The 26,496-nt window shown below is 48.7% G+C and overlaps 1 pseudogene across 1 annotated transcript in view; it reads right to left on the minus strand.

Moving 5' to 3' along the window:
* Positions 1-26,496, minus strand: part of LOC147119953 (E3 ubiquitin/ISG15 ligase TRIM25-like) — a 78,571-nt pseudogene that overhangs the window by 21,577 nt on the left and 30,498 nt on the right. Inside the window, exons 9-10 of the transcript XR_015078106.1 lie at positions 18,311-18,379; positions 864-956 (exon numbers count right to left, since the gene is read on the minus strand). The product of XR_015078106.1 is annotated as an E3 ubiquitin/ISG15 ligase TRIM25-like (transcript). The remainder of the gene's footprint in view (positions 1-863; positions 957-18,310; positions 18,380-26,496) is intronic.

Consider the following 26,496-nt stretch of genomic DNA (forward strand, 5'->3'; position numbering starts at 1 on the left):
GGAACCCTGGCTGGTTTCCCCTCTCTAACCCAGGGGTCACTGGACAGTGATCAGGAGCAGGAACCCTGGCTGATTTCCCCTCTCTCTCTAACCCAGGGGTCACTGGACAGTGATCAGGAGCAGGAACCCTGGCTGGTTTCCTCTCTCTAACCCAGGGGTCACTGGAAAGTGATCAAAGCAGGAACCCTGGCTGATTTCCTCTCTCTCTAACCCAGGGGTCACTGGACAGTGATCAGGAGCAGCAACCCTGGCTGGTTTCCCCCCTCTCTAACCCAGGGGTCACTGGGCAGTGATCAGGAGCAGGAACCCTGGCTGGTTTCCCCTCTCTAACCCAGGGGTCACTGGACAGTGATCAGGAGCAGGAACCCTGGCTGATTCCCCTCTCTCTAACCCAGGGGTCACTGGACAGTGATCAGGAGCAGGAACCCTGGCTGATTCCCCCTCTCTAACCCAGGGGTCACTGGGCAGTGATCAGGAGCAGGAACCCTGGCTGATTTCCCCGCTCTCTAACCCAGGGGTCACTGGGCAGTGATCAGGAGCAGGAACCCTGGCTATTTCCCCTCTCTCTAACCCAGGGGTCACTGGACAGTGATCAGGAGCAGGGACCCTGGCTGATTTCCCATCTCTCTCTAACCCAGGGGTCACTGGACAGTGATCAGGAGCAGGAACCCTGGCTGATTCCCCCTCTCTAACCCAGGGGTCACGGAGGGTCATTGTACCAGTGACTGAGATGAGCACATCCTCGGGTCGGAACCTTACTCTGGGGCCTCAGTACCACACGGGGCGCAGTTTTACACAAAGACATTCAGGGTGGCACAGATGCTGATTACAACGCCCGCAAAGTGACCCTTCCCCTCACTCACTCTTCTTGGATTGCTTGCCCTCCAGAGGGTTGCTTGTTTGGGATGATTCCGAGTCTTCAGCAGAAGATGCTTCCTTTCGACCATGTGGGTGGCCTATGGAATGTTTTACAGACATTACGATCACGTTGCAATTACCACGATCACGCGGCCGGCATCACCGCCACGCGGCCGGCACCACGAGGGGTGAACGGGACTTGGTGCGAGTTAGGACACGGGCAGCAGAGTTTTGGATGAGCTGAAGTGTGGGATATATCAGAGTGTTACAGTGAGGGGTGTGGGGTATATCAGTGTTACAGTGAGGGGTGTGGGGTATATCAGAGTGTTACAGTGAGGGGTGTGGGGTATATCAGAGTGTTACAGTGAGGGGTGTGGGGTATATCAGTGTTACAGTGAGGGGTGTGGGGTATATCAGAGTGTTACAGTGAGGGGTGTGGGGTATATCAGAGTGTTACAGTGAGGGGTGTGGCGTATATCAGTGTAACGGTGAGGGGTGTGGGGTATATCAGTGTTACAGTGAGGGATGTGGGGTATATCAGTGTTACAGTGAGGGGCGTGGGGTATATCAGTGTTACAGTGAGGGGTGTGGGGTATATCAGTGTTACAGTGAGGGGCGTGGGGTATATCAGTGTTACAGTGAGGGATGTGGGGTATATCAGTGATACAGTGAGGGGCGTGGGGTATATCAGTGTTACAGTGAGGGGTATATCAGTGTAACAGTGAGGAGTGTGGGGTATATCAGTGTTACAGTGAGGGGTGTGGGGTATATCAGTGTTACAGTGAGGGGTGTGGGGTATATCAGAGTGTTACAGTGAGGGGTGTGGTGTATATCAGTGTTACAGTGAGGGGTGTGGGGTATATCAGTTTTACAGAGAGGGGTGTGGGTTATATCAGTGTTACAGTGAGGGGTGTGGGATATATCAGTGTTACAGTGGGGGGTGTGGGGTATATCAGTGTTACAGTGAGGGGTGTGGGGTATATCCGTGTTACAGTGGGGGTGTGGGGTATATCAGTGTTACAGTGAGGGGTGTGGGGTATATCAGTGTTACAGTGAGGGGTGTGGCGTATATCAATGTTACAGTGAGGGGTGTGGGGTATATCAGTGTTACAGTGAGGGGTGTGGGGTATATCAGTGTGTTACAGTGAGGGGTGTGGGGTATATCAGCGTGTTACAGTGAGGGGTGTGGGGTATATCAGCGTGTTACAGTGAGGGGTGTGGTGTATATCAGAGTTACAGTGAGAGGTGTGGGTACATCAGCGTGTTACAGTGAGGGGTGTGGGGTATATCAGTGTGTTTGAGTGAGGTGTGGGGTATATCAGTGTGTTTGAGTGAGGTGTGGGGTATATCAGTGTTACAGTGAGGGGTGTGGGGTATATCAGTGTTGCAGTCATGGGTGTGGGGTATATCAGTGTTACAGTGAGGGTGTGGGTCAGTCAGCGTTACAGTGAGGGGTGTGGGTATATCAGCGTGTTACAGTGAGGTGTGTGGGGTATATCAGTGTTGCAGTGAGGGGTGTGGGGTATATCAATGATACAGTGAGGAGTGTGGGGTATATCAGTGTGTTTCAGTGAGGTGTGGGGTATATCTGTGTTTCAGTGAGGGGTGTGTGGTATATCTGTTTCAGTAAGGGGTGTTGGGTATATCAGGGTGTTAGTGAGGGGTGTGGGGCATATCAGCGTGTTACAGTGAGGGGTGTGGGGTATATCAGAGTGTTGCAGTCCTGGGTGTGGGGTATATCAGAATTACAGTGAGGGGTGTGGGGTATATTAGTGTTACAGTGAGGGGTGTGGGGTATATCAGTGTTACAGTGAGAGGTGTGGGGTATATCAGAGTTACAGTGAGAGGTGTGGGTATATCAGCGTGTTACAGTGAGGGGTGTAGGGTATATCAGTATCACAGTGAGGGGTGTGGAGTATATCAGAGTGTTGCAGTCATGGGTGTGGGGTATATCAGTGTTACAGTGAGGGTGTGGGTCTGTCAGCGTTACAGTGAGGGGTGTGGGGTATATCAGTGTTGCAGTGAGGTGTGTGGGGTATATCAGTGATACAGTGAGGAGTGTGGGGTATATCAGTGTGTTTCAGTGAGGTGTGGGGTATATCTGTGTTTCAGTGAGGGGTGTGTGGTATATCTGTTTCAGTAAGGGGTGTTGGGTATATCAGGGTGTTAGTGAGGGGTGTGGGGCATATCAGCGTGTTTCAGTGAGGGGTGTGGGGTATATCAGTGTTACAATGAGGGGTGTGGGGTACATCAAAGTGTTACAGTGAGGGGTGTGGGGTATATCAGTGTTACAGTGAGGGGTGTGGGGTATATCAGAGTTACAGTGAGAGGTGTGGGGTATATCAGCATGTTACAGTGGAGGGTGTGGGGTATATCAGTGTTACAGTGAGGGGTGTGGGGTATATCAGTGTTACAGTGAGGGGTGTGGGGTATATCAGTGTTAAATTACAGTGAGAGATGTGGGGTATATCAGCATGTTACAGTGGAGGGTGTGGGGTATATCAGTGTTACAGTGAGGGGTGTGGGGTATATCAGTGTTACAGTGAGGGGTGTACAATGGGCAGCACGGTGGCATAGTGGTTAGCACTGTTGCCTCACAGCGCCAGGGACCCGGGTTCGAATCCAGCCTCGGGTGACTGTCTGTGTGGAGTTTGCACATTCTCCCCGTGTTTGCGTGGGTTTTCTCCGGGTGCTCCTGTTTCCTCCCACAGTCCAAAGATGTGCGGGTTAGGTTGATTGGCTATGATAAATTGACCCTTAGTGTTAGGGGGATTAAATACGTGGGGTTACGGGGATAGGGTGGGATATGTGTTGGTGTAGGGGTTACGGGGATCGGGTGGGATATGTGTCGGTGCAGGCTCGATGGGCCGAAATGGCCTCTATCTGCACTGTGTGGTTTCTGTGATTTCTGTGTGGGGTATATCACCATGTTACAGCGGAGGGTGTGGGGTATATCAGTGTTACAGTGAGGGGTGTGGGGTATATCAGTGTTACAGTGAGGGGTGTGGGGTATATCAGTGTTACAGTGAGGGGTGTGGGGTATATCAGTGTGTTTCAGTGAGGTGTGGGGTATATCAGTGTTACAGTGAGGGGTGTGGGGTATATCAGTGTTACAGTGAGGGGTGTGGGGTATATCAGTGTTACAGTGAGGGGTGTGGGGTCTATCAGTGTAACAGTCAGGGGTGTAGGGTATATCAGTATCACAGTGAGGGGTGTGGAGTATATCAGAGTGTTGCAGTCATGGGTGTGGGGTATATCCGTGTTACAGTGAGGGTGTGGGTCTGTCAGCGTTACAGTGAGGGGTGTGGGTATATCAGTGTTACAGTGAGGTGTGTGGGGTATATCAGTGTGCTACAGTGAGGGGTGTGGGGTATATCAGCGTTACAGTGAGGGGTGTGGGGTATATCAGTGTTACAGTGAGGGGTGTGGGGTATATCAGTGTGTTACAGTGAGGGGTGTGGGGTATATCAGTGTTACAGTGAGGGGTGTGGGGTATATCAGTGTTACAGTGAGGGGTGTGGGGTATATCAGTGTTACAGTGAGGGGTGTGGGGTATATCAGTGTTACAGTGAGGGGTGTGGGTATATCAGTGTTACAGTGAGGTGTGTGGGGTATATCAGTGTGCTACAGTGAGGGGTGTGGGGTATATCAGTGTTGCAGTGAGGGGTGTGGGGTATATCAGTGATACAGTGAGGAGTGTGGGGTATATCAGTGTGTTTCAGTGAGGTGTGGGGTATATCAGTATGACAGTGAGGGGTGTGTGGTATATCTGTTTCAGTAAGGGGTGTTGGGTATATCAGGGTGTTAGTGAGGGGTGTGGGGCATATCAGCGTGTTTCAGTGAGGGGTGTGGTGTATATCTGTTACAGTGAGGGGTGTGGGGTATATCAGTGTTACAATGAGGGGTGTGGGGTACATCAAAGTGTTACAGTGAGGGGTGTGGGGTATATCAGAGTGTTGCAGTCATGGGTGTGGGGTATATCAGAGTTACAGTGAGGGGTGTGGGGTATATCAGTGTTACAGTGAGGGGTGTGGGGTATATCAGAGTTACAGTGAGAGGTGTGGGGTATATCAGCATGTTACAGTGGAGGGTGTGTGGTATATCAGTGTTACAGTGAGGGGTGTGGGGTATATCAGTGTTACAGTGAGGGGTGTGGGGTATATCAGTGTTACAGTGAGGGGTGTGGGGTATATCAGTGTTACAGTGAGGGGTGTGGGGTATATCAGTGTTACAGTGAGGGGTGTGGGGTATAGCAGAGTGTTACAGTGAGGGGTGTGGGGTATATCAGTGTTACAGTGAGGGGTGTGGGGTATATCAGTGTTACAGTGAGGGGTGTGGGGTATATCAGTGTTACAGTGAGGGGTGTGGGGTATATCAGCGTGTTACAGTGAGGGGTGTGGGGTATATCAGCGTGTTACAGTGAGGGGTGTAGGGTATATCAGTATCACAGTGAGGGGTGTGGAGTATATCAGAGTGTTGCAGTCATGGGTGTGGGGTATATCAGTGTTACAGTGAGGGTGTGGGTCTGTCAGCGTTACAGTGAGGGGTGTGGGTATATCAGCGTGTTACAGTGAGGTGTGTGGGGTATATCAGTATTACAGTGAGGGGTGTGGGTATATCAGTATTACAGTGAGGGGTGTGGGTATATCAGTGTTACAGTGAGGGGTGTGGGGTATATCAGTGTGCTACAGTGAGGGGTGTGGGGTATATCAGTGTTGCAGTGAGTGGTGTGGGGTATATCAGTGATACAGTGAGGAGTGTGGGGTATATCAGTGTGTTTCAGTGAGGTGTGGGGTATATCTGTGTTTCAGTGAGGGGTGTGTGGTATATCTGTTTCAGTAAGGGGTGTTGGGTATATCAGGGTGTTAGTGAGGGGTGTGGGGCATATCAGCGTGTTTCAGTGAGGGGTGTGGTGTATATCAGTGTTACAGTGAGGGGTGTGGGGTATATCAGTGTTACAATGAGGGGTGTGGGGTACATCAAAGTGTTACAGTGAGGGGTGTGGGGTATATCAGTGTTACAATGAGGGGTGTGGGGTACATCAAAGTGTTACAGTGAGGGGTGTGGGGTATATCAGTGTTGCAGTCATGGGTGTGGGGTATATCAGAGTTACAGTGAGAGGTGTGGGGTATATCAGAGTTACAGTGAGAGGTGTGGGGTATATCAGCATGTTACAGTGGAGGGTGTGGGGTATATCAGTGTTACAGTGAGGGGTGTGGGGTATATCAGTGTTACAGTGAGGGGTGTGGGGTATATCAGTGTTACAGTGAGGGGTGTGGGGTATATCAGCGTTACAGTGAGGGGTGTGGGGTATATCAGTGTTACAGTGAGGGGTGTGGGGTATATCAGTGTTACAGTGAGGGGTGTGGGGTATATCAGTGTTACAGTGAGAGGTGGGTATATCAGCGTTACAGTGAGGGGTGTGGGTATATCAGTGTTACTGTGAGGGGTGTGGGGTATATCAGTGTTACAGTGAGAGGTGTGGGGTATATCAGTGTTACAGTGAGGGGTGTGGGGTATATCAGTGTTACAGTGAGGGGTGTGGGGTATATCAGTGTTACAGTGAGGGGTGTGGGGTATATCAGTGTTACAGTGAGGGGTGTGGGGTATATCAGTGTTACAGTGAGGGGCGTGGGGTATATCAGTGTTACAGTGAGGGGCGTGGGGTATATCAGTTACAGTGAGAGGTGTGGGGTATATCAGTGTTACAGTGAGGGATGTGGGTATATCAGTGTTACAGTGAGGGGTGTGGGTATATCAGCGTTACAGTGAGGGGTGTGGGTATATCAGTGTTACAGTGAGGGGTGTGGGGTATATCAGTGTTACAGTGAGGGGTGTGGGTATATCAGCGTTACAGTGAGGGGTGTGGGTATATCAGTGTTACAGTGAGGTGTGGGGTATATCAGCGTTACAGTGAGGGCTGTGGGGTATATCAGTGTTACAGTGAGGGGTGTGGGGTATATCAGTGTTACAGTGAGGGGTGTGGGGTATATCAGCGTTACAGTGAGGGGTGTGGGGTATATCAGTGTTACAGTGAGGGGTGTGGGGTATATCAGTGTTACAGTGAGGGGCGTGGGGTATATCAGTGTTACAGTGAGGGGCGTGGGGTATATCAGTTACAGTGAGAGGTGTGGGGTATATCAGTGTTACAGTGAGGGATGTGGGTATATCAGTGTTACAGTGAGGGGTGTGGGTATATCAGCGTTACAGTGAGGGGTGTGGGTATATCAGTGTTACAGTGAGGGGTGTGGGGTATATCAGTGTTACAGTGAGGGGTGTGGGTATATCAGCGTTACAGTGAGGGGTGTGGGTATATCAGTGTTACAGTGAGGTGTGGGGTATATCAGCGTTACAGTGAGGGGTGTGGGTATATCAGTGTTACAGTGAGGGGTGTGGGGTATATCAGCGTTACAGTGAGGGGTGTGGGGTATATCAGCGTTACAGTGAGGGGTGTGGGGTATATCAGCGTTACAGTGAGGGGTGTGAGTATATCAGTGTGTTACAGTGAGGGGTGTGGGGTATATCAGTGTGTTGCAGTGAGGGGTGTGGGTATATCAGCGTTACAGTGAGGGGTGTGGGTATATCAGTGTTACAGTGAGGTGTGGGGTATATCAGCGTTACAGTGAGGGGTGTGGGTATATCAGTGTTACAGTGAGGGGTGTGGGGTATATCAGCGTTACAGTGAGGGGTGTGGGGTATATCAGCGTTACAGTGAGGGGTGTGGGGTATATCAGCGTTACAGTGAGGGGTGTGAGTATATCAGTGTGTTACAGTGAGGGGTGTGGGGTATATCAGTGTGTTGCAGTGAGGGGTGTGGAGTATATCAGTGTTACAGTGAGGGGTGTGGGGTATATCAGTGTTACAGTGAGGGGTGTGGGGTATATCAGTGTTACAGTGAGGTGTGGGGGTATATCAGTGTTACAGTGAGGGGTGTGGGGTATATCAGTGTTACAGTGAGGGGTGTGGGGTATATCAGCGTTACAGTGTGGGGTGTGAGTATATCAGTGTGTTACAGTGAGGGGTGTGGGGTATATCAGTGTGTTGCAGTGAGGGGTGTGGAGTATATCAGTGTTACAGTGAGGGGTGTGGGGTATATCAGTGTTACAGTGAGGTGTGGGGTATATCTGTGTTTCAGTGAGGGGTGTGGGGTATATCAGTGTGTTACAGTGAGGGGTGTGGGGTATATCAGAGTTACAGTGAGAGGTGTGGGTATATCAGCGTGTTACAGTGAGGAGTGTGGGGTATATCAGTGTGTTTCAGTGAGGTGTGGGGTATATCAGCGTGTTTCAGTGAGGGGTGTTGGGTATATCAGCGTGTTACAGTGAGGGGTATATCAGTGTGTTACAGTGAGGAGTGTGGGGTATATCAGTGTGTTTCAGTGAGGTGTGGGGTATATCAGCGTGTTACAGTGAGGGGTATATCAGTGTGTTACAGTGCGGGGCTATCCTAAAACTCTTCAACTTGGCTCTGAGTGTCGGTTACTTCCCTGTTATCTGGAACAAAGGACTCATAACGCCCATATACAGAAGTGGAGACAAAGTTGACCCAGATAATTATTGAGGCATCTGTGTGAACAGTAACCTGGGGAAGATATTCTGTAGTATCATAAACCAAAGACTTATAAACTTCCTTAAGGAGCACGATGTCTTGAGTAAAAGCCAAATTGGATTCTTACCAAATTATAGAACATCAGACCATATTTTCACCCTACACACCCTAATTGACAAACATGTTCACCAAAACAAAAGCAAAATTTTTGCCTGCTTTATAGATTTCCAGAAGGCTTTCGATTCTATTTGGCACGACGGTCTATTCTTAAAACTTATTGTAAGTAGGGTAGGGGGAAAAACATATGCTGTAATTAAATCAATGTATACAAACAATAAATGTGCAGTTAAAATTGGAGACAAACAAACAAAATATTTCTCACAGGGGCGTGGCGTGGCACAGGGCTCGCCTATCTCACCGACACTCTAATATTTATATAAATGAATTGGCAAAACTACTTGAACAATCTACAGCACCTGGCCTCGCCCTATATGACTCCAAGGTTAAATTCCTCCTCTATGCAGATGACCTGTTCTGCTCTCACCAACAGAGGAGGGTCTACAGCAGAACCTGGATCTGTTAGAGTCGTTCTGTCAGACCTGGGCCCTGACAATAACCCCCAAAAAAACCAAAGTTCTTGTGTTCCAGCAAAGATCCAGACATCAGGGGACCCAGAATAAAATTCACACTAGGAGCAACTAAAATCGAACAAACTACAAATTACACATACCTAGGCCTAAAAATCAGTTCTACGGGAAACTTTCATTTGGCTGTGAATGAACTGAAAGAGAAAGCAAGAAGGCTTTCTATGCCATTAAGTCAATCCAAATAGAAATTCCAATTGTCATTTGGCTCAAAATTTTTTAATCAGTAATTGAACCAATTGCACTCTATGGCAGAGAGGTGTGGGGTCCGCTAACACAAGAAGAATTCGCAAAATGGACAAACACCCAATTGAGATCCTGCATGCAGAATTTTGTAAAAGTATTCTCCGGACTCAGAGGAAAACCACAAACAATGCATGCAGGGCAGAACTAGGCCAATATCCACTACTAATTAATATCCAAAAACGAGCCATCAAATTTTGGAAACACCTAAAAATGAGCAACCCCCACTGCTATCATTACGAAGCCTTGAAATGCCAAGAGATGATCATAGAGAAGAGTCCCCTCAGTCAACTAGTCCTGGGACTCAGTGAAGTAACTACCAACACTAATAATAATAACCAGCCGCAGGACAGTGACACCCTAGCACAGAGAATTCGACACAACACAATTATCACTAAACAAAAGGAAAAATATTTGAACTATTGGACAGAAACAACAAAAACCCAAAACAAACTCGATTGCTATTTGGCCCTAAACAGACAATACACCATGGCTGAATACCTGACCATGGTAAAGGATAGCAAACTGAGAAAAGCCTTGACAATGTACAGACTTAGTGAACATAGCCTGGCCATCGAAAAAGGCAGACACAGGCAGACCTGGCTGCCAAGAGAGGACAGGATATGCTCTCACTGCAGTCAGGGAGTGGTGGAGACAGAGATGCACTTCCTCACAACTTGCAGAAACTATCAGGACATAAGGGAGAATTTCTACCTAAAATTCACAAAAATATGCCCTGAATTCAAAAATCTGAATGACCACCAGAAACTCTCATATCTATTGGGGGAACAGAGAAAATGTGTAACTATAGCGGCAAACTATGTTACAGCTTGCCACAAGCAGAGGGACAACCAGTGACACATTAAATCTAAGAAAAGATTATATGCATATTATACGTGTGCATATTATCTATATATATAAACGTACGTGTCTGTCTGTCTGTCCTTCTGTCTGTCCTTCTGTCCTCGGGTGTGCGTCTGTCCGGCTATGCGCTCGAAAGTTACAGAGCGTACCTACGCGTGCGTTACGTCGAAAGAAAGCTTACCTTTCCGAAACCCTGGTAAGCGTATTTACGTTTCAGCCGGACGAAAATCGCGCCCGCGGTATCCAAAAAACCTTCAACATTCCGCTCATTAGCATCGCATTATCCGCTCATTAGCATCGCATTATCCGCTCATTAGCGACAGAGTGACCTCGAGGTCGACCAATCGTACGCTGGGTTGCTGGCGCGTGCGGCCGGGCCCTCCTACGGTCGAGTGACGGGACGATTGACCAATCCTACGCTTTGGTGACCTGACGGTCGACCAATCGGTGCGTGTGTGGGCGGGCCTTATCGTTCTGAACCAAGGTGAGTCGCCGCCATCTTGATTCCAAACTTTTCCTTTCTTTTTCCCGCTTTCTGCGTCTTTCAAAAAAACGTTGCTTTTAAAACACAAATTCTTTTAAAAAAAAGTTAATTACTTTCTAAATCTTTTATCTAATCTCATTAATTTTCCTACCTTTCCCCGTTTTTCCAGGTAGGCCTCGAAGCCTCGGCCTCTCCTCCGCACCCACGCCCGAGCTAGGCACCTCCCGGCCCCAGTCAAAAAGCGGCCCCCGATCGCCGCCATCTTTGTGAAGGCTGGAGGGGTGGGCCTCAGCCGAGCGCCGCTACCTCACTAAAGGGTGCGTGCGCAGCAGGAGCAGCTGAGACGCGGCATCTCTCTCTGTTCCCCGCTCGGCTCGGGCGGGGGGGCGGGGCTCTCGGGAGTGCGGATCTCGGGCGGGGCTTAGAGAGCGGCAAGGGTTACCCCGGCAACTGGGCCCGCCGGCCGTCTCTCACAGCCGCAATCGGCTTGGAGAGCGAGAAGGGTTACCCCGGCAACCGGGCCCGCCGGCAGTCTCTGAGCCGCAATCGGCGGTCTTGAAGCCAGCTCGGGAGGTCGGGGCTCCGGAGAGCGGGAGGCCTGTGCTCGGGAGGCGGTGCTCGGGAGGGTGGGGGGCGGGGCTTGGGACATCGGGGGGGCGGGGGGCTCGCGACATCGCGGGGCGGGAGATCGGGAGGCGGGACATCGGGAGATCGCGGGGCGGGACCTCGGAGATCGGGGGCGGAGCTCGGGGGCGGGGCTTGTGAGATCGGGGGGCGGGGCTTGTGAGATCGGGGGGGGGCGGGGCTCCAGAGATCCGGCGGGGGGCGGGGCTCGGGAGAACAGGGGGGCGGGGCTCGGGAGGGGGCGGGGATCGGTGGGGATCTGGGGGGGGCGGGGCTCCGGAGATCCGGGGGGCGGGGCTCGGGAGATCGGGGGCGGGGCTCGGGAGATCGGGGGGCGGGGCTCGGGAGATCGGGGCTCGGAGATCGGGGGGGCGGGGCTCGGGAGATCGGGGGGGGCGGGGCTCGGGAGATCGGGGGGCGGGGCTCGGGTGATGGGGCGGGGCTCGGGTGATGGGGCGGGGCTCGGGTGATGGGGCGGGGCTCGGGTGATGGGGCGGGGCTCGGGTGATGGGGCGGGGCTCGGGTGATGGGGCTGGGCTCGGGGTGATGGGGCGGGGCTCGGGTGATGGGGGCGGGGCTCGGGTGATGGGGGCGGGGCTCGGGGGTGATGGGGCGGGGCTCGGGGTGATGGGGGCGGGGCTCGGGTGATGGGGGCGGGGCTCGGGTGATGGGGGCGGGGCTCGGGTGATGGGGCGGGGCTCGGGTGATGGGGCGGGGCTCGGGTGATGGGGCGGGGCTCGGGTGATTGGAGGCGAGGCTCGGGTGATGGGGGCGAGGCTCGGGTGATGGGGGCGGGGCTCGGGTGATGGGGGCGGGGCTCGGGTGATGGGGGCGGGGCTCGGGTGATGGGGGACTCTCCCCCCTTCCCCCCCCTCCCTCCCTCCTCTCCCCTCCCCCCCCCCCTCACTTCCCCTCCCCTCCCCCCCCTCCACTTCCCCCTCCCCCTCCTCCCCTCCACTTCCCCTCCCCTTCTTCCCCCCCCGCTGCCCCCCTCCCCTTCCCCCCCTCTTTCCCCCCCTCCCCCTCTTGTCGCTCTCTCTTCCTCCCAGTCGCTCTCTCTTCCCCCCCGTCGCTCTCTTCCCCCCCCAGTCGCTCTCTCGCTTCCCCCCCCAGATCGCTCTCTCTCTTCCCCCCCAAGTCGCTCTCTCTCTTCCCCCCCAGTCGCTCTCTCTCTTCCCCCCGTCGCTCTCTCTCTCTCTTCCCCCCCAGTCGCTCTCTCTCTTCCCCCCCAGTCGCTCTCCTCTCTTCCCCCCCAGTCGCTCTCTCTCTTCCCCCCCAGTCGCTCTCTCTCTCTCTCTCTTCCAACAACATGCCCTCGAAAAAGCCTCGCACCGCCGGGCACTCCAGCTAGTCTATGTATACATGGGTATACTTGTCTATACACTATGTCTAGATCGGTGTTTATGTGGTCAATCATACACGTATTTCTGTGTTTTGGCAACATAAAATGTATCTTGTCATGCCAATAAAGCAATTTGAATTGAATTGAATTGAATTTTTGGGTATATCAGAGTGTTACAGTGAGGGGTGTGGGGTATATCAGTGTTACAGTGAGGGGTGTTGGATATATAAGTGTGTTACAGTGAGGGGTGTGGGGTATATCAGTGTTTCAGTGAGGGGTGTGGTGTATATCAGTGTTACAGTGAGGGGCGTGGGGTATATCAGTGTTTACAGTGAAGGGCGTGGGGTATGTCCTTGTTACAGTGAGGGGTGTGGGGTATATCAGTGTTGCAGTGAGGGGTGTGGGGTATATCAGTGTGTTACAGTGAGGGGTGTGGTGTATATCAGTGTTACAGTGAGGGGCGTGGGGTATATCAGTGTTACAGTGAGGGGCGTGGGGTATATCAGTGTTACAGTGAGGGGTGTGGGGTATATCAGTGTGTTACAGTGAGGGGTATATCAGTGTTACAGTGAGGGGTATATCAGTGTTACAGTGAGGGGTGTGGGGTATATCAGTGTTACAGTGAGGAGTGTGGGGTATATCAGTGTGTTACAGTGAGGGGTGTGGGGTATATCAGTGTTACAGTGAGGGGTGTGGGGTATATCAGTGTTACAGTGAGGGGTGTGGGGGTATATCAGTGTTACAGTGAGGGGTGTGGGGTATATCAGTGTTACAGTGGGGGGGATGGGGTATATCAGTGTTACAGTGAAGGGTGTGGGGTATATCAGTGTTACAGTGAGGGGTGTGGGGTATATCAGTGTTACAGTGAGGGGTGTGGGGTATATCAGTGTTACAGTGAGGGGTGTGGTGAGGGGTGTGGGGTATATCAGTGTTACAGTGAGGGGTGTGGGGTATATCAGTGTTACATTAAGAGACAATAAGCAGATGTGCAGCAGCATCTACTTCCGACTTATGGATCAAGGACTAATTAATAGAAAGAACTGTAACCAAATTGTATTAACTTTTGTAGACAACTGGGGTGATCTTTTTTTTCCCCACACTTAGACACGACAAACACGTACCACTCTTTAACCTATCATAGAAAAAGATCAAACTTAACATGAAATCCTTATATATTTCGACCTGGAATATCCAAGGTCTACGCTCTTCACTGCGAGAAGTGAAGAGTAGGACCCCAGAGTTCATAGAGGAAACTAAAGATCTAGATATTATAATTTTACAGGAAACTTGGTATAAAGGAAAAGGACACACCGGCTGTCCCCAAGGGTACACTGAGCTAGTGGTCCCCTCCAATAAATTACCAAGTGTAACCCAAGGCAGAGACTCCGGAGGCATACTGATCTGGTTTAAAACAGAACTTAAGAATTACATCAAATTTATAAAAAAGGGCGAAAACCATATGTGGCTCAAACTTGAGAGGGAGATTATCTCAAACACCCAAGATGTTTACATTTGCGCACTTTATATCCCTCCAATCGATTCCCCGTACTACAAAGAGGACACCTTCTCCAACATGGAGGGGGAAATTATCCAATACCAGGCCCAGGGGAACGTGTTGATCTGTGGGGACCTCAATTCAAGAACGGGCGAAGAACCAGACTTCACCAATAATCAGGGAAACAATTACGTATTCGGGAATAACCACTTTGACATCCCTTCCCTTCCATACAGGCATAACTGCGACAAGCAGTCAAATACCAACGGTAAACAGCTACTACAGCTCTGTCGAAACCTGGGTCTGTACATTGTCAATGGTAGGTTCATAGGAGACCTCCTAGGAAGATCGACCTACTTGCTCACCTCTTGGCTGCAGCACAGTAGACTATATGATTACAGACTTGGACCCATCCTCTTTCAGAGCATTCACAGTCAAACCACAAACAACACTGTCAGATCACAGTCAAATTACTATGTTTCTCAAAAAGACAGAAACAAACAACATAGAAACACAACCCAGTAAACTGTACAACACCAAAAAATCGTACAGATGGGCCAAAAACGACACGGAAAAATACCAGAAAACAATTAGCAATGCATCAACTCAAGCTCTCTTAGACACCTTTCTGGATAACATATACACTCACAATAAAGAAGGCGTAAACCGGGCAGTTAGTAAACTAAACAATATTTTTGATAATTTGGCAACAAATGCAAACTTGAAAGCTCGCAAGAACAAACCCAAAACAAAAAACTATGAAAAATGGTTTGACCATGATTGCCATAACATGAGGAAAAAACTTAGAAAACTATCAAACCAAAAACACAGACATCCAGAAAACGAGGAATTACGCCTTACTTATTGTCAGACGCTAACACAATACAGAAACACACTCAGGACCAAAAAAGAGCAATTTATTAAGAATACACTCAGCTCCATGGAGGAATCCATTGAGTCGAATTGTTTCTGGGACAACTTGAAAACACTACACAAAAAACAACACGACGATTTGTCCATTCAAAATGGGGACACATGGGTAAACCACTTTGAAAAATTATACCAGAAAAACACACTAGGACCAGAGCAACACCAAATACGCCAAAAACTTGAAAAGCTTGAAATGGCCATAAAAGATAACCAAAACCCGCTAGACGCCATAATAACAGAAAAAGAACTTCTTGAAAAACTCAAGGACCTGCGACCAGGAAAAGCTTGCGGGACAGACGGCATACTAAACGAGATGATTAAACACGCAGACGACAAACTGAAACTGGCTATCCTAAAACTCTTCAACTTGGTTCTGAGTGTCGGTTATTTCCCTGACATCTGGAACAAAGGACTCATAACACCCATATACAAAAGTGGGGACAAAATCGACCCAAACAACTATCGAGGCATCTGTGTAAACAGTAACCTGGGGAAGGTATTCTGTAGCATCATAAACAAAAGACTTATAAACTTCCTTGAAGAGCACAATGTCTTGAGTAAAAGCCAAATTGGATTCCTGCCAAACTATAGAACATCCGATCATATCTTCACCCTACAGACCCTAATTGACAAACACGTTCACCATAACAAAAGCAAAATCTACGCATGCTTTGTAGATTTCCAGAAGGCTTTCGACTCCATCTGGCATGACGGTTTATTCCTGAAACTTATCGAAAGCGGGGTAGGAGGGAAAACATATGATGTAATTAAATCAATGTATACAAACAATAAACGTGCAGTTAAAATTGGAGACAAACAAACAAAATACTTCCCACAGGGGCGGGGGGTGACGCAGGGCTCGCCAATCTCACCGACACTCTTTAATATTTACATTAATGGATTGGCAAAACTACTTGAACAATCTACAGCACCCGGCCTCACCCTATATGAATCCAAGGTTAAATTCCTCCTCTATGCCGACGACCTGGTTCTGCTGTCACCAACTAAGGAGGGTCTACAGCAGAACCTGGACCTGCTGGAGTCGTACTGCCAGACTTGGGCCCTGACAATAAATCCCCAAAAAACCAAAGTCCTTGTGTTCCAGCAAAGATCCAAACAACATGGACCCACAATAAATTTCACAGTAGGAACAACCAAAATTGAACAAACCACTCACTACACATACTTGGGCTTAAAAATCAGTTCTACGGGAAACTTCAAACTGGCTGTGAATGAACTGAAAGAGAAAGCAAGAAGGGCTTTCTATGCCATCAAAAAATCAATCCAAATAGAAATCCCAATTAGCATTTGGCTCAAAATTTTCAAATCAGTAATTGAACCAATTGCACTCTATGGCAGTGAGGTCTGGGGACCACTAACACAACAAGATTTTGCAAAATGGGACAAACACCCAATTGAGATCCTACATGCGGAATTCTGTAAAAGTATCCTCCGGACTCAAAGGAAAACAGTAAACAACGCATGCAGGGCGGAACTAGGCCAATACCCATTAATAATCACGATCCAAAAAAGAGCCACCAAATTTTGGAATCACCTACAAATGAGCAACCCCCAATGCTATCACTACGATGCCCTGAAATGCCAAGAGCTGACCATAAAGAAGAATACCCTCAGTCAACTAGTCCTGGGACTCAATAAAGTAACTAATAACAATACTAACAATAACCAGCCCCAGGACAGTGACAGGGTAACACAAAGAATTCGACCCAACACAATCGTCGCTAAGCAAAAGGAAAAATATCTGTCATATTGGGCAGAAACAACAAAAACCCAAAGCAAACTCAATTGCTACTTGGCCCTAAACAGACAATACAACATAGCTGATTACCTGACCATGGTAAAGGATAACAAACTGAGAAGAACCTTGACAAGGTACAGACTTAGCGAACATAGCCTAGCGATCGAAAAAGGCAGACACAGGCAGACCAGGCTGCCAAGAGAAGACAGGATATGCTCTCACTGCAGTCAGGGAGTAGTTGAGACAGAGATGCACTTCCTCACAGCCTGTGGAAAATATCAGGGCATCAGAGAGAATTTCAATCAAAAATTCTCACAAATATGCCCTGAATTCAGAAATCTGACTGACAACCAAAAACTCCCATTCCTACTGGGGGAGGAGAGAAGCTGTGTAACACTGGCGGCACACTATGTTACAGCTTGCCATGAACAGAGGGACAACCAGTAAACTAAGACAAGAGTATATATAAACAAGGCGAAAATATATTTATAAACTCAGGGATATACCTGTTTATACACTGTATGAATGGAACCGCGTTTATGTGTTCAACCATAAATGTATTTTGATGCTTTGGCAACATAAGATGTACCTTATCATGCCAATAAAGCGATTTGTATTGTATTGTATTGTATTGTACAGTGAGGGGTGTGGGGTATATCAGTGTTAAAGTGAGGGGTGTGGGGTATATCAGTGTTACAGTGAGGGGTGTGGGGTATATCAGTGTTACAGTGGGGGGATGGGGTATATCAGTGTTACAGTGAGGGGTGTGGGGTATATCAGTGTTACAGTGAGGGGTGTGGGGTATATCAGTGTTACAGTGAGGGGTGTGGGGTATATCAGTGTTAAAGTGAGGGGTGTGGGGTATATCAGTGTTAAAGTGAGGGGTGTGGGGTATATCAGTGTTACAGTGAGGGGTATATCAGTGTTACAGTGAGGGGTGTGGGGTATATCAGTGTTACAGTGAGGGGTGTGGGGTATATCAGTGTTACAGTGAGGGGTGTGGGGTATATCAGTGTTAAAGTGAGGGGTGTGGGGTATATCAGTGTTACAGTGAGGGGTGTGGGGTATATCAGTGTTAAAGTGAGGGGTGTGGGGTATATCAGTGTTACAGTGAGGGGTGTGGGGTATATCAGTGTTACAGTGGGGGGATGGGGTATATCAGTGTTACAGTGAGGGGTGTGGGGTATATCAGTGTTACAGTGAGGGGTGTGGGGTATATCAGTGTTACAGTGAGGGGTGTGGGGTATATCAGTGTTAAAGTGAGGGGTGTGGGGTATATCAGTGTTAAAGTGAGGGGTGTGGGGTATATCAGTGTTACAGTGAGGGGTATATCAGTGTTACAGTGAGGGGTGTGGGGTATATCAGTGTTACAGTGAGGGGTGTGGGGTATATCAGTGTTACAGTGAGGGGTGTGGGGTATATCAGTGTTAAAGTGAGGGGTGTGGGGTATATCAGTGTTACAGTGAGGGGTGTGGGGTATATCAGTGTTAAAGTGAGGGGTGTGGGGTATATCACTCACGTGGGCTCTCTCCCTGGTCTGGAGCGGATCCTTGGCGTTGATTGGCTGATGGCTTAGGCTTGGCTTTCTCTGTGGGACGAGGGAGAGAATTAAACTTTGGCACAGTGTGAGACGGATAGTGCTACTCCAGCCCTCCCTCCATCTCGCACTCTCACCCATTCCGCCTCTCCCTCCCTCTCAGACTCTCACACTCTGTCTCACTCTCCCTCAGGGGTCACTGGACAGTAATCAGGAGCAGGAACATAGAAACATAGAAGATAGGAGCAGGAGTCGGCCATTTGGCCCCTCAAGCCTGCTCCACCATTCAATGAGATCATGGCTGATCATCCAAATTCAGTACCCTGTCCCTGCTTTCTCCCCTTACCCCTTGATCCCTTTAGCCTCAAGAAATATATCCAACTCTTTCTTGAATATATTTAATGAACTGGCCTCCACCGCCTTCTGTGGCAGAGAATTCCACAGGTTCACCACTCTCTGGGTGAAGAAATTCCTCCTCATTTCAGTCCTAAATGGCTTACCCCTTATCCTTAGACTATGACCCCTGGTTCTGGACACCCCGGCCATCTTAAACATCCTTCCTGCATCTAGTCTGTCCAGACCTGACAGAATTTTACAAGTTTCAGTGAGATCCCCTCTCAATCTTCTAAACTCCAGTGAGTATAAGCCCAATCGACACAATCTCTCCTCATACGTCATTCCTGCCATCCCAGGTATCAGCCTGGTGAATCTTCGCTGCACTCCTTCCATGGCAAGAACGTCCTTCCTCAGATAAGGTGACCAAAACTGCACACAATACTCAAGGTGTAGTCTCACCAAGGCCCTGTACAACTGTAGCAAGACATCCTTGCTCCTGTACTCGAACCCTCTTGCTACGAAGACCAACATACCATTTGCCTTCTTAACCGCCTGCTGCACCTGCATGCTTACCTTCAGCGACTGGTGCACAAGGACACCCAGGTCTCTTTGCACTTCCCCTTCTCCCAATCTATTGCCATTCAAATAATAATCTGCCTTCCTGTTTTTGCCACCAAAGTAGATAACCTCACATTTATCCACATTATAGTGCATTTGCCATGTTTCTGCCCAATCACCCAACCTGTCCAAATCGTACTGGGGTTTCACGACATCCTCCTCATAGCTTACCCTCCCACCCAGCTTTGTGTCGTCTGCAAATTTGGAGATATTACATCCAATTCCCTCGTCCAGATCATTAATATATATTGTGAACAGCTGGGGTCCTAGGACCAATCCTTGCGGTACCCCACTAGTCACTGCCTGCCACTCGGAAAACGACCCGTTTATTCCAACTCTTTGCTTTCTGTCCGCCAACCAGTTCTCTATCCAAGTCAATACCTTGCCCCCAGTCCCATGTGCCTTAATTTTGCACGCTAATCTCTTATGTGGGACCTTATCGAAAGCCTTCTGAAAGTCCAAATACACCACATCCACTGGTTCTCCCATATCTATTTTACCAGTTACATCCTCAAAAAATTCCAGTAGATTAGTCAAGCATGATTTACCTTTTGTAAATCCATGTTGACTTTGTCCGATCCTGTCACTGCTTTCCAAGTGCTCTGCTATTACATCTTTTATAATAGACTCTAGCATTTTCCCCACTACCGATGTCAGGCTTACCGGTCTATAATTCCCCGCTTTTTCTCTACCACCTTTTTTTGAATAGTGGGGTAACATTAGCTACCCTCCAATCCATGGGTACCGTTCCAGAGTCTATCGAGTTCTGGAAGATGAGCAGCAATGCATCTACTATCTCTAGGGCCACTTCCTTAAGTACCCTAGGATGTAGATTATCAGGCCCTGGGGATTTATCGGCCTTCAGTCCCATCAATTTTCCTAACACCATTTCCCTACAAATACTGATTTCTTTCAGTTCCTCCCTTTCATCAGACCCTATGTTCCCCGGTGTTAGATCCGTGTGTTAATGGAGACACGGAATGCAGGAGTTGATTTAACAAGTGTTTACTGAACAAAGTCTGGAGGTGAACTAACAACACAAGACGCTACACAGGCTTATATACCCGAGTGGTCACTACTGGTACTACAGTATACAGGGGCTTCAAAAACATAGTTCCTCTTAAAGGTACATACACTACAATTCCTCCCCTTTTAGATAAATAGTACATAACATTTTAAGTAATCATTAAATAACATTTTTACAAGAACAATAATATGCACATTTGCTGAAGTTAATCAATTGCAAATTCAATCTCTCTGGAGGCTTCCTGACTCGGTCCGGATAACGCCTCGGTGGTGTAGTAGGTTCTTTTGGCAAGGTCGATTCGGCTTCAATGCTAGTGTCGGGTTCATCTGGTTCCAGTATCACCGGATCGGAGGTAGATACTATGGGTATCTCTGCTTCATCACTAGGCGTATAGAGTTGTGGTGTAGGTTGTCCTTTTTCGGATGGCGCCTTATTCTGCTTTCTCCAATGTCCACGGTATACATCAGCGGTCCTAGTCGTGTGCAAATAGTTCCAGGCTGCCATTTCTCGGTACGGTAGTCCCGGGCCAAAACTGGTTGACCTATCTGGAAGGTTCTAGTTGGCCTTTCATTCATGCTTTGAAATTGCCGGTTCTCTACGTCCCTTCTGACGTTTGGCTTGACCAAATCCAGCCGGCATCTTAGTCTTCTATTGAAAAACATCATGGCGGGGGTTTGGTTTGTAACCACGTGTTGCATTCCTGTACGCAAACAAGAAGTTATCTACCTTATGTTGTAGATTTATGTCTTCATTACCCATGGCCTTTATGGCCTTGAAGGTCTGGACAAACCTTTCAGCCAATCCATTGGTGGTGGGATGGTATGGGGCGGACGTGTAGTGCTTAACCCCATTGTTTTTTTAAGAACTTCCTGAATTCTTCGGATACAAATTGCGGTCCATTATCAGAACAGATCTGTTCAGGCAGCCCATTCCTGGCGAATATGGTCCTCAATACTGTGATGTTTTTTTCCGTGGTGGTGGAGGACATCTTTATTACCTCCGGCCACTTGGAGTGTGCATCCACCGCGATTAAGAACATTGAGTCCATAAATGGACCAGCAAAGTCGATATGTACCCTTTGCCATGGAGATGAAGGCCACTCCCATGGATGTAGAGGGGCTTGTGGTGGGTCGTTTTGGACCTTCTGGCATCCTAGACAGCCCTTGGTCATTTCTTCGATGTCTCCATCGACACCTGGCCACCACACAAACGCTCTGGCTACGTTCTTCATTTTCACTCCACCCAGATGCCCCTCATGAAGCTCCTTTAGCACTCTATCCTTGAGTTTGGGTGGAATCACCACTCTGGATCCACACATCAAGGTTCCTCGGCACACTGACAGCTGTTCTCTTCTTTGCGAGAATGCTGGCAACAGTGGTTCGCCATGTGCTGGCCATCCCTTCACCGTTAAATCGTAGACTCGTGAGAGAGTCGGGTCATTTCGCGTTTCCTTTTCAATGGTAAAATTTGTTACCGGTAGACATTCCACTATGGTCGAGTGGAATATCTCCACTGGGTCCACTGTAGGCGCCTCTTCCACCGTTGGCAACGGTAGGCGCGATAACCCGTCAGCATTCCCATGCTGTTTTGTTCCTTTGTACTCTATGTCATATTGGTGTGCCCCTAGGAAAAGGGACCACTTCTGTAGCCTTTGCGCTGTCATATGGGAACGCCCTTTTTAGGGTTGAATATGGAGACGAGGGGTTGATGGTCAGTCAACAAGGTAAACTTTTGTCCTTGTAGGTAATGGTTGAATTTCTTCACCCCCCACACCAGGCTGAGTGCCTCCCTGTCGACCTGGGCATAGTTACGCTCAGCTGAGTTCAATGAGCGTGGCGCAAAAGCTATCAGCCGCTCCGAGCCATCAGGGAATCTATGCGATAATACCGCTCCCACGCCGTAAGGGGATGCATCGCACGCCAGTCTGATTGGCAGTGATGGGTTGTAATGAGCCAACACTTCCCTGGACGTGATCAAGCCTTTGCATTTATGGAAGGCACGTTTACAGTCTTTGCTCCATTTCCAAACTACTCCCGTTTGTAGCAGTGCGTTAAACGGGTGCAGAACCGTCGACAAGTTTGGTAAAAATTTATGATAGTAATTTACTAATCCCATCCTCGTTGCCACTGTTAGATCCGTGTGTTAATGGAGACACGGAATGCAGGAGTTGATTTAACAAGTGTTTACTGAACAAAGTCTGGAGGTGAACTAACAACACAAGACGCTACACAGGCTTATATACCAGAGTGGTCACTACTGGTACTACAGTATACAAGGGCTTCAAAAACATAGTTCCTCACATGCCTGTGCTAAGTCAATTTTGGTGAAACGTTTCCCTCCGGATAGTGAGGCGAAAATATCTTCTATCCTCGGAAGAGGATACTGTACCATGTGAAGAACCGGGTTTACAGTCACCTTGAAGTCCCCACAGATGCGAACTTTTCTCTGTTCTTCAGATTTATCATTAGTCAACGTTTTCTTCATGACCGGGATGATGGGTGTTGCCCACTCGCTCCAATCTACCTTGGATAACACGCCTGCTTTTTCCAAATTCTCCAGCTCTGCCTCGACGGCTGGACGAATTGCGTATGGCACCGGCCTTGCCTTAAAAAACTTGGGAATTGCCGCATCTTCCACTTTTATTGAGGCGGTGGCGCCTTTCAGGGTTCCTAGTTCCTGTTGAAACACTTCTTTGGCGTTAGCCAAGATTTCTTTTAATCGTCCAGGTATGACATCATCATCGTTTTTTTTCTTACTGGTCACCGTCAGTGCCTGAATGGAGTGCCAGTCTAAACGTATCTTTCTGATACAGTGTCAAATCTTTCTCAGAAAGTAGTCTTTTCTGTGTTCCTTCGCTTAGGAGACCGCAGACGAATTTGTCTCAGAGAATCTGCCAGTCCTGCCCCGAATTGGCAGTGCTTTGACAGCTTTCGTAATTCGGTGAGGTAATCAGAGTTACTTTCATTCTTGTGCTGATTCCTCCTGAAGAATTTGAATCGTTCCGCTATCAGCAGCGGCGTTGGGTTGAAGTGCTCCTGTAAGGTATCAACAATCTCCTTAAAATTCTTGTCCATCGGTTTGGCTGGAGTTATCAAGTTTCGTAACAGCCCGTATGTCCTTGCGCCCATCAGATTTAGAAGTACCGATGCCTTTTTATCATCCGCTACTTCATTCGCCTTGCAATATACCTCCACTCTTTCCACATGTGGTCCAATCCTCTATATCACTATCGAAAGCAGTAATATTGCCAGTCTTCGGCATCTTGAAAATCTAAAATGGCGCTTCCCGCGCTTTTCTTTCTTCCCCGCCGAGTTAAGATGGCGCCTCCCGCGCTTTCCCGCCGCTGCCAACGCTGTTCTCCGCGGTTCCCGTTGCGACCTGCAGCTTTTCGCGGTATTTCTATTTTTTTTATATATCACTTCAATAGTCTCTCCGTTACTTGGAGAACCGTTCCCGTCGTGGAGCGGACCCTCTGGGACTTTCCCCTCCCTCTGCTCGGTCCGAACGCCGACCTGCTTTGCAGCACCAGCCGCACCCTGAGTGTTCCACCCTCTCTCTCTCTTTGCTTCTGCTTCCCGACTCGCTGCCCGGCCCCGTTGCAGAGCCACCCGATCGAGCTCCAGCCCGCCGCAGCCCAGGAAGGATCAGTGCACTACCTGCCACCAGCCCGTCTAGCTGGGGAAACCACAGACCGGAGACCAAGCCTGGCCCTCGTCCTCGAGTTTCCTCGAGTTATTTTTTCTTTTCTTGCTTCTGGCTTCGACCTTCGTCTGAGGAATCGATCCCCTTGAGGTGCTGCCGAATTGGAGGTAAGTTCGTTTCTAACTCGTCGCCACGGTTAGATCCGTGTGTTAATGGAGACACGGAATGCAGGAGTTGATTTAACAAGTGTTTACTGAACAAAGTCTGGAGGTGAACTAACAACACAAGATGCTACACAGGCTTATATACCCGAGTGGTCACTACTGGTACTACAGTATACAAGGGCTTCAAAAACATAGTTCCTCTTAAAGGTACATACACTACACCCGGCATCTCTGGGAGGTTATTTGTGTCCTCCTTTGTGAAGACAGAACCAAAGTATGCATTTAGTTGGCCTGCCATTTCCTTGTTTCCCATTCTAAATTCCCCTGATTCTGACTATAAGGGACCTACGCTTGACTTCACCAATCTTTTTCTCTTCACATATCTATAAAAGCTTTTACAGTCAGTTTTCATGTTCCCTGATAGCTTACTCTCATATTCTATTTTCCCTTTCTTAATTAATCCCTTTGTCCTCCTTTGTTGACTCCTAAACTGCTCCCAATCCTCAGGGTTATTGCTTTTTCTAGCCAATTTATATGTCCTCTCCTTGGATCTTATGCTATCCCTAATTTCCCTTGTTAGCCACGGTTGAGTCACCTTTTTTGGTTTATTTTTATGCCAAACTGGGATGAACAAATTCTGTAGCTCATCCATTCGGTCTTTGAATGTTTGCCATTGCCTATCCACCGTCAACCCTTTGAGTGCCATTCCCCAATCAATCCTACCCAACTCGCTCCTCAGACCATCGTAGTTTCCTTTATTTAAATTGAGGACCCTTGTCTGAGTCAACTACTTCATTCTCCATCTTAATGAAGAATTCTATCATATTATGATCGCTCCAACCCAAGGGGCCTCGTACAAGATTGCTAATTAATCCTTTCTCGTTACATAATACCCAGTCTAAGATGGCCTGATCTCTGGTTGGTTCCTCGACATATTGGTCCAGGAAACCATCCCGTAAACACTCCAGGAATTCCTCCTCCACAGTATTGTTACTAATTTGGTTGGCCCAATCTATATGCAGATTAATTAAAGTCACCCATGATGACTGCTGTGCCCTTATTGCACGCTTCTTTAATTTCCCTTTTAATGCCATCCCCAACCTCCACCTTACTGTTTAGAGGTCTATATACCACTCCCACTAATGTTTTTTTCCCCTTAGTATTTCTCAATTCTACCCATACAGATTCCACATCATCAGAGCTAATATCCTTCATTACAATTGTATTAATCCCTTCATTAACCAGTAATGCTACCCCACCTCCCTTTCCTTTTTGCCTATCTTTCCTGAATATCGAATACCCCTGGATGTTGAGTTCCCAGTCATGGCCATCCTTGAGCCACGTTTCCGTAATCCCAACCAAATCATATTCGTTTACCTCTATTTGCGCAGCCAATTCATCCACCTTATTACAAATGCTCCTCGCATTAAGACACAAAGCCTTCAGGCTTGTTTTTTTAACGCTCTTAGACTTATTAGAATTATTATTTACTGTGGTCACGTTTGATTTAAACCGTTGATTTCTCTGACTGCCACTTTTGTTTTTCTCCTTCCTATCTTTTGCTTTTATCCCTGTTTTCCTTTCCTCTGTCTCCCTGCTCAGGTTCCCAACCCCCTGCCATTTTAGTTTAAACCCCCCCGAACAGTGCTAGCAAACCTCCCCGCAAGGATATTTGTCCCGCTCTGGCTCAGGTGCAACCCGTCCGACTTGTACAAGTCCCACCTTCCCCAGAAGCAGGCCCAGTGATCCAGGAAACTAAAGCCCTCCCTTCTGCACCAACTCTTTAGCCACACATTCATCTGCTCTATCCTCCTATTCCTATACTCACTAGCACGTGGCACCGGGAGTAATCCAGAGATTACAACCTTTGAGGTCCTACTCTTTAATCTGCTACCTAGCTCCCTAAATTCTTGCTGCAGGACCTCATCCCTCTTCCTACCTATGTCATTGGTCCCAATGTGAACCACGACCTCTGCCTGTTCACCCTCCCCCTACAGAATGCCCTGCAGCCGTTCAGTGACATCCTTGACCCTGGCACCAGGGAGGCAACAAACCATCCTGGAGTCACGTCTACGGCCACAGAAACGCCTATCTGTTCCCCTTACGATAGAATCCCCTACCACTATTGCTCTTCCGCTCTTTTTCCTCCCTTCCTGAGCAGCAGAAGCACCCCTGGTGCCAGGAAGTTGGCTGCTGCTGCCTTCCCCTGGTGAGTCATCCCCCTCAACAGTATCCAAATTGGTATACCTGTTTGAAAGGGGGATGGCCACAGGGGTCCCCTGCACTACCTGCCTGCTTCTATTGCTCCGCCTGGTTGTCACCCATTTCCCTTCTGCCTGTGCAGCCCTACCCTGCGGCGTGACAGTGGTAAACCACTGTCG

Source organism: Somniosus microcephalus, chromosome 4 (genome assembly GCF_052327205.1).
Source record: "Somniosus microcephalus isolate GS21.2 chromosome 4, FLI_Smic_1.0, whole genome shotgun sequence".
Classification (NCBI taxonomy): Eukaryota; Metazoa; Chordata; class Chondrichthyes; order Squaliformes; family Somniosidae; genus Somniosus; species Somniosus microcephalus.